A 14,482-nucleotide genomic window follows, 5' to 3' on the forward strand; every position below is an offset into this window, starting at 1 on the left:
AAATCCACGCATGGACATTTTTTTTAAAAAAATCCCGGTTTGAAAAATATTTTTTAAAAAATTTAATGATTGGATATATTTAAAAAAAAAATATTGAAAATGTTGACAAATATTTTTTAAAAAATCCACACTTACAAAATGTTGAAAACAACCCTAACTTGAAATATTTTGTAAAAATTTTAGCTTGAAAAATATTCTTTAAAAATCCACGCTATCTATATAATTATTTACTTGTTTATTTATTTATTTCGTTTATTTATTTACGTTTTATTTTTGTATATTTATTTATTTAATTATTTATTTGTTTATTTATTTATAATTCAATTGCTTTTTGAGCTACTGTATTAATAATTAAAATTCATATATCTTAAAGATATATGAAAAATATTCTTAAATAATCCACACTTACACATATTCTCTAAAAAATCCTGGACAGAATTTGTTAATTTTTTAATCCATGCTTGAAAAATATTCTTATCTGAGTGCTTTCGTTGGTAGAACGATTGTTCATTTAAAAATACTCGAACTCTTCTTAGGTTAAACCAAAATTCTCAAAAAAAAAAAAATCCGCGGACTGTGGTTGGTTGAAAAAAAAAAAAAAAACAAACATATCCCTGAGAACACTTATAAACCTTCTCATTTTATTATATTTACAACATTACATTCCCTACTAATTTCCAGAATAGGTCACTGTTATGGTCATTGTTTGCCAAAAACACATACACACAACAAACGTGCAAATTCTGCATGGTGTTGTTTAGGTCACACCATCTCTTCTGGGCCCACATGAATGCCGGCGAATGGGGGGATGGCGGATGTCGGTTTAGCTGTTTAGGTACCATGTCGTTAGTTAGGTAATGTGTTACATGGATCATATCTATGATATGATTGTGGCACAATGGTAGTATTACCAAAGTTCCTGTACATTGGTTACATGGTTGCTGTGACGCTTTCGAGAAAAACATCTCTGTGCAATAACCTGCATTCAGGGTATGTTGCCCGTATTTCATTCATGTCTTTTTACGAGATGATAATGAATAAACGTTTTAGCCATATAAAAGACAACGTGATTTGTTTGTTTGTTTGGCACTTTTGTTCTCAGTCCCCCCAACCTACTGCTCTTGCAGTTTGTTCAGGCTGGTCATAAAATACAACGTGTTGGTATCATGGAAAATGTGACCAGGCTACTTTTTGTGCTGTACTTTTGTTGTTGTTGCAGTTGTTCCATGTACTGACTTTGCCACACTGGCAACACTTTACACAATCACACATTCCTTGCAATCATGACAACAATTTTTTGTTGTTGTTGGTTTTTTGTGATTTTTTGATTTATGTGATTTTTTTGTAGTTGTTAGTTTAACTCGTTTGAATGCTGTTACCATGAACTAACTGCTGGCATACAGAACAAGATTTGCGTTTGAAATACAACTTCAACAGCCACAAAAAAAAATGCAATGCAATTTACGGACATTGTCTCGTATTCACACTAATGTTTAGAAAAGAGAAACAAAATGTACAAAAAGCTAAAAAAAAAATAAAAACAAACTACCGCCAGTTTGTCATTGTTGTAAAAATGCATTGAATATTTTTTCCACCTTTACAAATCTATTTTGGAAAAAGGTTACAACAAAAAGTTGGGAACTGTAATTGAAGTTAAGAGGAAAGGTAGCTTATCCAAAGCTAAAGCTTTTGAAAAAACAAATGCGATAGCTAAACGAAAGGCAAAATACGATAGAAGAAAACTCCAAATACCGGTATTTTTTACGTCGTGTCTTTTGTTTCTTTTTCACTTTAACTGGTTTTAACTAGTTTTCCACTTACCTTAGGAAAAAAGAGTTGCACAAAAAACTGCACACCTCACACTGCACACCTCAAACTACAACCACCTAGATTAGATCCACCGTTCCTACGTACATATGTACGCCTCAACACATGAAATCACGAACTGGTGAAATTCCAGCATGAACTTGAAAACGCCATGCCATTGGAGAATTCGCATTGAACACAAAATCGCAAAAAAACACTTTTGAACACACAAAAACGCACAATGTTAGGAAAATCAAATCACCACACACACACACATATGCATAGTTTTGGCTTTTTTTGTAGATTTAAGTTTGATTTTTATGATTGGATTCGATTGGAAGGAAAGTTTAAGGTTTTAAAAGAGGGGTTTTCTGTTTCAGTTGTATTGATTTTTCTGATCTAATGTTTCGTTACATGTTTCAGGTTTCAAAACAGAAAAAGTTTACTCCTAACAAGGGTAAAATTCTTGGGTTAGAGATTTTGCTTTTCCTCCCTCTCATTTTGGTTGCTGATGAAAAACTTATTTTTTAAAAATGCCGCGATCTACTAACAGCTGCAAAAATATTTTTAAAAATTCCACGATCTATAGACGGATGAGAAAAAAATATTTTTAAAAAATTCACGATAGTGAAAATATATTTAAAAAAATCTCCGATATTGAAAAAATATTTTAAGAAAATCCCCGATAATGAAAAAGTATATTTAAAAAATCAGCGACATTGAAAAAATATTTTTTAAAAACCTACGCCATTGAAAAATATTTTTTTAAAAATCTACGACATTGAAAAAATGTTTTTAAAATAGCCACGATATTGAAAAAATATTTAAAAAAAAAATCACGACATTAAATTTTAAAATTCACAACATTGAAAAATATTGTTTAGACACATTGGACTACATTGGAAAAAAAATTTAGAAAATCCACGACATTAAAAAAATTTCAAAAATCTACGACATTAAAAAGAAGTTTAAAAAAATCAACGACATCGAAAAAAGATTTTTATAAGCCCACGACATCGAAAGAAGATTGAAAAAATAGTTTTAAAAAATATTTTTAAAAAATCCACGACATTGAAAAAGTATTTTTAAAAAATCCACGACATTGAAAAAAATATTTTTAAAAAATCCACGACATTGAAAAATATTTTTAAAAAATCCACGACATTGAAAAATATTTTTAAAAAAGCCACGACATTGAAAAAATATTTTTAAAAAATCCACGACATTGAAAAAATATTTTCAAAAAATCCACGACATTGAAAAAATATTTTCAAAAAATCCACGACATTGAAAAAATATTTTTAAAAAATCTACGACATTGAAAAAATATTTTTAAAAAATCCACGACATTGAAAAAATATTTTTAAAAAATCCACGACATTGAAAAAATATTTTTAAAAAATCCATGACATTGAAAAAATATTTTTAAAAAATCCACGACATTGAAAAAATATGTTTAAAAATCCACGACATCGAAAAAATATGTTTAAAAATCCACGACATTGAACAAATATTTTTAAAAAATCCACGACATTAAAAAATGTTTTTAAAACAATTAACGACATTGAAAAAATGTTATTAAAAAATCCACGACATTGAAAATTTATTTGAAAAATTCACGGCATCGAAAAAAGATTTTTAAAAAATCCACGACTTCGAAAAAATATTTTTAAAAATTCATAAAATTCACGAAACCGAAAAAAAAACATTAAAGATCCACGACATTGAAAAATATTGTTATGACATCCACTACATTGGAAAAACATTTAAAAAATCCACGAAATTAAAAAAAAAACATTTGAAAAAATCTACGACATTAAAAGGAGTTTTAAAAAAATCAACGACATTGAAAAATATTTTTAAAAATCCACGACATCGAAAAAATATTTTTAGAAGCCCACGACATCGAAAAGAGATGTTTAGAATCCACGAGATCGAAATATGATTGAAAAAAAGTTTTAAAAAATCAACAATATTTGAAAAATATTTTTAAAAAATTCCGTTATTGAAAAAAATATTTTTATTATACCCTATACCACAATGTGGAAAAGGGTATAATAAGTTTGTTTTCCCAAAAATTCATGTAACGCCGCGAAATATTCGTCGTAGACCCCTCATGTGGTATACCAAACTTCATATCTCGACGAGATAAAGCGATTTAGCTATGTGTGTCCGTCCGTCCGTCCGTCCGTCTGTCCGTCCATTAAAAATTGTAATCAAGCTACAGGCCGCAATTATGGACCGATTGTCACGAAATTTAGTATGAAGGTCGGGGTTGTACCAGAATAGAACTGATTAGTTTTTGGCGATGATCGTGAAATATTAAAGGGATGAAATGGACCAAAAACAAAATTTTTGGTCGATTTTGTAGCCGCTCTGTAGGTCGCAATAATAGTTCGATCGCCGCGAAATTTTACACAAAAGTTAAGTTTATGATGGAGAAGGCGTGTGAAAAGCAACATGAATATCGGATAATATTTAGCGGGTTAAATGGACCAAAACTTTTGTGTGAAAATTGGTAAAATTTGTAATGTACAGGTTATATTTATCCATGGAGGAAAGATATTGCAAATCTATAGTGGTATAGGGTATCACATGGTCGGCCCTGTCCGACTATAGCCTGCTCTTACTTGTTTTTTTATTATTTATATATTTTTTAAAAATGTTTTTAAAACAGCCACGATATTGAAAAAATATTTTTAAAACAGCCACGATATTGAAAAAATATTTTTAAAAAATCCAAGACATTAAACAATATTTTGAAAATAATCCCAGACATTGAAAAATTATTTTTAAAAAATTCATGACATCACAAAAATGTTGTAAAAACTCCACGATATTGAAAAAATATTTTTAAAAAATCCACGACATTGAAAAAATATTTTTAAAAAATCCACGACAATGAAAAACTATTTTTAAAAAATCCACGACATTGAAGAAATATTTTTAAAAAATCCACGACATTGAAAAAATATTTTTAAAAAATCCACGACATTGATAAAATATTTTTAAAAAATCCACGACATTGAAAAAATATTTTTAAAAAATCCACGACATTAAATAAATATTTTTAAAAAATCCACGACATCGAAAAAATATTTTTAAAAAATCCACGACATTGAAAAAATATTTTTAAAAAATCCACGACATTGAAAAAATATTTTTAAAAAATCCACGACATTGAAAAAATATTTTTAAAAAATCCACGACATTGAAAAAATATTTTTAAAAAATTCACGACATTGAAAAAATTTTTTTAAAAAATCCACGACATTGAAAAAATATTTTTAAAGAATCCACGACATTGAAAAAATATTTTTAAAAAATCCACGACATTAAAAAATACATTTGTAAAAAATCCGAGACATTGACAAAATGTTTTTAAAAAATAAACGACATTAAATTTTTTATAAAAAATCCAGGACATTGAAAAAATATTTCTAAAAATTCCACGACCACGAAAAATATTTTTAAAAAATCCACGACATAAAAAAAAACATTTTAAAAATCACAACATTGAAAAATATTGCTATGACATCCACTACATTGAAAAAATGTTTAAAAAAATCCACGACATTGAAAAAATATTTAAAAAAATCCACGACATTGAAAAAATATTTAAAAAAATCCACGACATTGAAAAATATTTTTTAAAAATCCACGACATCGAAAAAAGATTTTTATAAGCCCACGATATCGACAAAATATTTTTAAAAATCCACTACATCCAAAAAAGATTTGTATTAGCCCACGACATCAAAAAAAGATTTATAAAGAATCCACGACAGTTAAAATAGATTTTTATTATATTTTGAAAAAATATTTTTAAAAAATTTACGATATTGAAAAAATATTTTTAAAAAATGTACGATATTGAAAAAAATATTTTTAAAAAATCTACGATATTGAACAAAAATATTTTTAAAAATCCACGAAATCGAAAAAAGGTTTGTAAAAATCCACGAAATCGAAAAAAGATTTGTAAAAAATCCACGACAGTTCAAATATATTTTTAAAAAGTCCCCGATATTGAAAAAAATATTTTTAAAAAATCCACGATATTTAAACAATATTTTTAAGAAATTCCCAACATTGAAAAAACATTTTTAAAAAATCCACGAAGTTGAGAAAATATTTTTAAAAGATCCACGACATTTATTTTTTTATAAAAAATCCAGGACATTGAAGAAATATCTCTTAAAATTCCACGACCACGAAAAAATATTTTCAAAAACTCAGGAAAAAGTATTTTAAAAAATCCACGATGACGAAAAAAATATTTTTAAAAATCCACGATGACGAAAAAATATTTTTAAAAATCCACGACATTAAAAAAAAAATATTTAAAAAAATCCACGACCACAAAAGAATTTTCAATTAATCCACTATAACGAAAAAATGTTTTTAAAAATACACGACCTCTACAAATATTCTTAAAAAATCCCGAAACTTTATCACATCCAAAACATTAAAAATACACGACAAATGGAAAATATTTTTTAAAAAATCCACGACAGATCCAAATCGGAAGTCTGCGGGATATGTTGACCTTTTCAAAAATCAATTTATAATATCCAAGACCCGTTGGCTCCATCCAGCAATAAAAAATGTTCGATGGAAAGCTAGGAGCTCACAAAAGCTTCTATATTGCACTGTCATTAAATTAGATCGAAGTGTTGCTTCGGATTTTTCGTTTATAAGAAACTGACACCTCTAGTCTCCAGATTCTTATCGTTGGATGAAAGCCGGGATATATTGTCTATGTTCTTCAATATCATTCTTATTTTGAAGAAGAAAATACAAGGCTGAACAGAGCAAAGAGATATTCTACAATCAATTGGAATGAATATATGACACCTGAACTCGTTATGAAAATTTTATTATTCTAAGCAATTTTATATAAAAATTGATGTGCGACATTTCCATATTACATTTTTATAGCCGAATTAACTGAAGTTTGACATGTTGGGTTCCGATTGGGTAGACATAAGATTATACATGAGGTTAATCCCTAGAAATCTACAAATGTACCACTCCCCATTTTTATGGGGTCTTCTGGAATAATCGAATTTTCTGTAATAATCCCTCGAAAGTACATTGCAAGCCAAAATTGTAATTTTTCCTGCTGTATTCGGGCAGTGGCTCTTTTACATATATTTTTGTTTGTACTTTATATTCATGAAAATCCGAGAAACGTTAATTATATTATTTATCAAGTACAGCTTGACATCATTTGCGTTTCAAATTCTTTAGCGATTACTTTATTGTCAATTTGAATATAATACAAATTTGAATATCTTGTTGAAACCGGATAAATTGATTAGGTCTGAATCTAGTCTAGACAAGAAACAACCGTTTAAAAACAAGTCGTAATTTTTTTAATTTAAATTGTCGACCGGTTTTATTTCAATGATCATTACGTTTTAAAGGGGGTCACTGTTAACCCAATTTTAAGAAAGGCATTTGCCGTCTGAAGATAATACAATATATTAAGATAGGACCTTTCACCACAATAAAAATATATTGATTTCTCAAATATGGCATTTAATCAAATTAATTAAAAAATATGTGCTTCGAATATTAGGATTTAATTTTAATTTATAATTTTAACACACACTTTTATTATTATGAGTAATTAAACAATTATTATAATTCTACTAATTATATATTTTTATTTAATTCCAAATTCATTTTATTTTTTTTTTACTGTTGTTTTGAAGTTAAGTTTTTATCGATACAATTTTTAACGTTATCTGGAAACTTCACGTAATTTTAATTTACTACGGTTTTAAAAAAATTCACATTTAAAAACCATTTTTTCACTTAAACATTTCCTTCCAATCTTCCTTCTTTAATCACATAAAATCACATTTTTATTGCATTTAAAAATTTTATTTTTTATTTCAATCTTTTTTCCACGAATTTTAAAATGCATTTTATTCCATTTCCTTACATTTTGTTTTATTGGCACTTTTTTCTGAACGTTGGAAACACTTTCCAAAGAAAGACAAACGTAATAATTCTTCAACAGAGAGCAAATAAAGAAATGTATTTCCAACAAGAAAAGAAATAAAAATTATTTTTTTAAACCTCAATGGGTTTTTAAGTTGATTCTTGTTCTTATTTCCGTTCGATTTTATTCTTGCTGTCAATGATTTTTTTGTATCGGACTATCCAAAAGAAAGCGCGCTTTATGTGTGAAACGTTTGCATGTTTCAACCACGTCTTTACACAAACTGATTTAAACCAACGCAAACGTTGTTGGCTTAACTCTGGCCTATCTCACACTAAGCACAATATTCGTTTTGTTGTTGTAAAACAGCCATAAAGAGACTCAAACACGCAGGCAAACACACGCGGGCGTACTCAAAGATACAAACTTTTTTTCTGACTTGACGTGTTACTAAAAGACAACGAACGAACGACGACTAACTAAGCAAAAGCCAAATTGTAACCTATACCAGACCAGTACTACTCTCAGATATACTTGATGACAATGAGAGTTAAAAATGCTGGTTATTCTCTTACTGTGGTGATGTACACTCTTTTATCAAACATCATAATGATCATCAACAGGTATCTATTTTGGGGTGTGGGGAGCTACACTCACTCTCCCAGAGAAAAATCTTAATGTAATAATTTATGTTTATCGTTGCCAGATTTTTTACTTATGAAAAATTAAAGTCACGATTACAAAAATAAATAAGTTTTCAATAATTATTTTAGTAAACGAATTTTTATTAAAATTTTCCTGGAAGCTCCCCTACAGAAGTTCAAAAAGTTGGTGTGCTCAGTAGCGCAGCCGAAAAAACCCAATTTCTTATGAACTTTTTCCAGGGAAAAGTGAATATGTTTAGTAGGGCTCATCTTAGCTTCAGTCGGTAATTTTTTTTTGTTGAAAAATACGCAACGCATACGAATGGACCGATCAATATGTGAACCTAGAAAGTATTGTCAGTATAGTTCGACGTTTTGCATCCATAGCAGTAGCTCCTGATTTATGGAATTTTGTAAGTTTTACATTATCCAACCAAAATAGCTGAAATTTGGTATTAGGAATTTGGTTATAGGGTATATAAATTATTATGGTCTGAATAGGCCCATGATTTGATATATCCCTATAGAACGTTCCGTACCTTTAGATTGGCAAATGGCAAAAATATGGTGCTAATAAAAATTGTTGATTTCACGAACGTGACAAGTCCGTACAAAAGACTGTTAGCGGATCAGCCCCAGTGAGTCGACATCACAACGCGATACTTCATTTACTGATCGTCCCATGATGTCTATATCATCATCATGTGGCTATTAGTGTAGATTGTGCCATTTCTTGTGACGTTTGCCTCTCATATAACCTTTTCCAGCAGGATGTTGAAGAGATCACACGAAATGATGTCTCCTTGTCTGAAACCTCTTTTGGTACAAAACTCTTCGGAGAGGTTCTTTAACAAAGCCAAATGAGCTTTGCGGGGATTCCAAATTCAGACATGGCTTGGAATACCTTTGAACGTAGCGGACTGTCGTGGGTTGCTTTATAATCGACAAAAAGGTGGTAGGTGTCGATCTGCTTCTCTAGGGTCATCTCCAGGATTTGCCGCAGGGTAAATATCTGGTAAATTGGTATGGTTCATTTATTTCGTTGACTATAGGCTTTAGTCGTTCGCACAATATACCTGACACTATCTTGTAGGCAATAGGGAGAAGACATATGCCCCTATAGTTGGAGCATATAGTCTTACCTCCTTTCTTGTGGACGGGACACAGGATGCACATGTTCCAATCGTCGGGTACGCGTTCTTCCTGCCAGATGGTGCTAACTAGCTGATGCATACACCTTACCAGCGTGTCGCCTCTGGTTTTGAACAGCTCGGCTGGCTATTATTCTTCAGCCGGTTTATTGCTGTCTTTACCTCATCTTGGCGGGGTAGTATACATTCAATACCATCTTATCCGATTGGATCGGTGGTATCTTCGTCGACTTCGTTACTATTGGATACCAATAGTTTGGAAAATGCTCTTCCATATCCTTAGCACAATATCTGTATCAGCTATCAAATTACCTTGCTGGTCTCTACAGGAGGATGTACATGCACCAAAGCCATCAGTTTGATGTTTCTCTCTTTGGTAGAATTTTCGGACTTCATTCTAGCTCCTGTACATCTCGATTTGTTCACACTCCGCCTTTCCATATCTCTCTTTTTCCTGCGGAAAAGACGTTTCTGTGGATTTTATGAGTCTGAGGATTTTATGAGTCTGAAGTATATCATGGTAGCGGCTGTGCAGGAAATGAAGCTCAACAAGAACTGCAGCTTATAGCGTTGTGATGCTTACAGCGTACTGTCGGTGAATAGCTTTCCTCTTGCACCCTAATGACCCGTACATGGAATGTATGGAGTTAGCAGTAAGATGTGGAACTGCCGAGATAGAGTTGCTTAACGTATAAATCCCGTCGATAATTAGCTGTTCGCCAGATATAGACATCGTGTCAACTGGTCTGACAAATGACGTTACCTAGCATTGACGAGTTATGGGAAAGGTAATTGGCCTAGTTTCAGAGAGTTCACTAATCAGCGCTTTAGAGATCTGTCCAATCTTATTGATGTTCCGAGATATCATCACTGCTACAACCGCTCGCAAAATACCTGCTGGTCAAATACCAGGAGTGAGACCAAATTTCCCAGTAGAGGCGGCGGGATTAGCAAATCAGCATGATGAGCTGTCGAGCCAACCCCAGTGACCCCAGATTCAGGGAGTTGACATTGGATGTTTACAGGTTGAACGGTGGGCATAAGCCACTAGTTGCGCTTACACATACATCTCAACTTATCGCAAATAGCTGTGGCAAACGCAGACGACATGAACATGTTGTCGAATGTGATCCCTCGCATCTTGGGGTGGTTACAGGAGAGGTAAAGAATAAACAGTTCCGGAGATATCAGCCCACATTGGTTAACTCTCTGTTTCATTCTATTTCTTGTTCGATTTCTTGTTCCTGAATACCATGTACGCCTGGCGTCCACACATATAATTGATTATTCAACGTTTCAAACTTGAACGGAGGTTGCTCAATGTCCTCCAAAGAGCGTAGAGTGCTAGACAGTTTCAAAGGTTTTTGATAAGTCGCGAGCCACCAATATTAGCCGTTCACACGACTTGTTCCGGTTAAATTTTCGACTAATATGTGTGGGGATGGCGTTCAGCGCCGTTGTGGTGATGTGCTGCTTACGGAACCTATGCTAATAATCGCCAACTGGATAGCCATTTCTGACGCCTCAAGCCTCAAGAGTCTTTGCTATAGACGACAAAAGCGAAATCGTTCTGTATAATTCACCTTTGCCGGCATTGCCTGGCTTTAGTAGCGAGACCACTCAGCCACTTTGGTCACGATGTGTATGACTAGCGACAACGCTTTGGATGATTTAGCGTTCTTTATGGCATTTGAAACAACATTCATTTCAAACTAATATGGTTCCTCCTCGGCAGGAAGAAATCTAATGCAACTTAGTACTCTTTTCTTCGCCCTATCACTCAAGGGGCGCTCGACAAACTGTCGATTGAATAACTTGCGAATTCTTCGTTTCAGTCAGCGTAACGTCGCCAAACATGACCGATGTCCTATCTCCCTTCTTCCCAGGGTTCGACAGTGACTTAACAGTTGCCCATAGCTCACATATTCCGGTTCCAAAGTTGCAACTCTTCAAATGATTTAGCCACTTGTTCCGCTTATGTCCAAGGTATTCCAGTCCCTAGGCAGCGGCAGCTGTGGTAATCTACGCGGCTCCTTTGTGGTCAACGCAATAAGTTCAACGCGATGGAAAAATATCATCCAAATCACCATCTACTGGATATGTACATATCACCTAGGCCTGAGGATTTTTATGATCTAGAGTGGGAGGTCCAAAGATACAAAACCGAACCTCTTGATCAACAGGCATATCAGACAGTGGTTTGAGTGGTATTCATACTGATACCATCGCGGATGCTATAATAGGGAATCGTATGAATACCGTCCTCGGAGATCACCAGAATCCGTGGCAAAGGAGGAACTAGAGCTGACTTGAAAAACATGTGTTATTTTATCGGATGTTTGGTATTGCAAATGGGCTATATCGGTCCACGTTTTAATGTAGAACGGTACCACCCGATTTTCGGTATTTTGAAGGTTTTAGCCTCATAATCACACCGAAATAGCCCCCATAGAACGGTACCTCCCGATTTTCGGTGTTTTGAAGGTTGTGGCCACAATAACCCAACGAAAAGACTGAAATTTGGTATTTAGTCTTCGTTGGGGTTATTCAACTGTCCTCCCTAAAATTTTCGGTATACGTCCACGCCTTCTATAGCCCCCATTGCTCAATATTCCTCCAAAATGGCTGACTTTTGGTATTTAGTCTACGTTGGACTTTTTGGACTATTTTCCGACTGAAATTCGAAAAGACTGAAATTTGTTGTTTTAGCCACACTATCTTACCGAAATATCGGAAATTTGGTATTTAGTTTTCTTTAAGTTTAAAAACATTCCGCCAGAAATTTTTTCTCCCGAATTTCGGTATTTTGAAGGTTAGCCACATTTTTCATAACCAAAAGGAAATTATTGTTCCAGTTTACTTCAATACAACTCGTGGTGGAGGGTATAACATGTTCGGCCTGGCCGACCCTAACGCCGTTCTTACTTGTTATACCCTCCACCATAGTATGGAGGGTATATTAAGTTTGTCATTCCGTTTGTAACACATCGAACTAATCATTTGCGACTCTATAAAGTATATATATTCTTGATCAGGGTAAAATTCTAAGACGATCTAGCCATCTCCGTCTGTCCGTCCGTCCGTCTGTCTGTCTGTTGTAATCACTCTAGCTTCCGCAATAATTGAGATAGAGTGCTGAAATTTTGCATCCGAGGGTCTTTTTTCCATAGGCAGGTCAAGTTCGAAGATGGGCTATATCGGTCCACTCTTTGGTATAGCCCCCATATAACGGTACCTCCGGATTTGAGGTATTTTGACGTTATTCGCCACATTTGCAGACCGAATTAGCTATAATTTGGCACTTAGGGTTCATAGTGATCAACAAACTTATATCCTAAAGGATATGGGCATAGGTCCATGTTTTGGTATAGTCCCCATATAACGGTACCTCCCGATTTTCGGTATTTTGAGAATTTTAGCCACAATTTTAAACCGAACTATCTGCAATTTGACATTTGAGGTTCTCAGTGGTCATGAAATATTTCCACGAAACATCGTCAACATAGGTCCATGTTTTGGTATAGCCCCCATATATCGGTACCTCCCGATTTTTGGTATTTTGAGAATTTTAGCTACAATTTTTAACCGAACTAGCTGTAATTTGCCATTTGAGGTTCTCAGTGGTCATGAAATATCTCCACCAAACATCGTCAACATAGGTCCATGTTTTGGTATAGCCCCCATATAACGGTACCTCCCGATTTTCGGTATTTTGAGAATCATAGCCACAATTTGTAACCGAACTATCTGCAATTTGACATTTGAGGTTCTCAGTGGTCATGAAACATCTCCACCAAACATTGTCAACATAGGCCCATGTTTTTGTATGGCCCCCTTATAACCGTTCCGCTCGATTTTCGGTATTTTGAGCATTTTAGTTACAGTTTTTAACAGATCTAGCTGTAATTGTACATTTGAGGTTCTCAGTGGTCATGAAACATCTCCACGAAACATCGTCAACATAGGTCCATGTTTTGGTATAGCCCCCATATATCGGTACCTCCCGATTTTCGGTATTTTGAGAATTTTAGCTGCAATTTTTAACCGAACTAGCTGTAATGATCGGTAATTTGAGAATTTTAGCTACAATTATGTCTATTCAAAAATAATCGTCAATATTCATATGTCCATTTTTTGGTATATCCCCCCATATAACTGTACCTCCCAATTTTCGGGAATTTTCAGTGGTCACGAAATTTTCTTCACTAAAATTCGTCAACATGGGTCAATTTTTGAGGGTCTACATTGTTTTGATGAAACTACCCTCAATTTGAAAATTTAAAGATAGGTTGACTCTTTGATATAGCCCCGTAGGTGGTACCTTTCACCTAGCTGAACACATTTTTTTAGATTAGATTATATAACACTGTGCAACAAAATATGGTGAAAGTCTGGGGCACGGAAAATTCCTCTTGGGGAAGAAAGGCCTTGTTGAGTATATTATGAACCCCGAAGGACACATCCGCCGTGAGTCGAACTTCCGCGTTATGGCGTGATGAAATTTTTGTTAGAGACCCTGTGGGCCATCAGAAATTAGCGTTATATCTTTGTTCACTGTTGCTTAAGTGCTCTACAAAAACAACAAACAAATATATAATGCTAATTCATGATGGCTTACAGGGTCTCTTGCAAAAACTTCATCACGCTATAACGCAGAAGTTCGACTCACGGCGCATCTGTCCTTCGGGGTTTTTAATAATTAAGACTATTTTATGGTGGATGGTTTAAAAAGTTCGGCCCGGCCGAACTTAACGACTTTTTACTTGTTTTTATCCTAAATTCTTATTTCTGTAGCACACATTCTGACCATCAAATTTTTATTTTATTATGTTAGTTTATTATGTTTATTTTATTATGTCCTTAAATATTTGGGTTATCTGGCAGCTACAATCACATATCTCTTAAACCTATTTAGGAAGAAATAAAAA

At 33.2% G+C, this 14,482-nt stretch overlaps 1 protein-coding gene across 5 annotated transcripts in view; it reads right to left on the reverse strand.

The window, feature by feature from the left end:
* The window catches only part of mgl (low-density lipoprotein receptor-related protein megalin), a 579,665-nt gene that overhangs the window by 533,236 nt on the left and 31,947 nt on the right, over positions 1-14,482 (reverse strand). The window contains exon 1 of one of the 5 annotated variants that reach the window (XM_073975912.1): positions 7,760-8,236. The exons of 3 other annotated variants lie outside the window; for them this stretch is intronic. The gene's annotated coding sequence lies outside the window, so the exon portion shown is untranslated. Of the gene's footprint in view, positions 1-1,821; positions 7,313-7,759; positions 8,237-14,482 lie in introns of those variants that run through there. One more of the 5 variants, XM_073975915.1, reaches the window with a different exon arrangement.

This window comes from Musca autumnalis, unplaced genomic scaffold (genome assembly GCF_047663935.1).
Source record: "Musca autumnalis isolate F117 unplaced genomic scaffold, ASM4766393v1 scaffold_3, whole genome shotgun sequence".
Lineage (NCBI taxonomy): Eukaryota > Metazoa > Arthropoda > Insecta > Diptera > Muscidae > Musca > Musca autumnalis.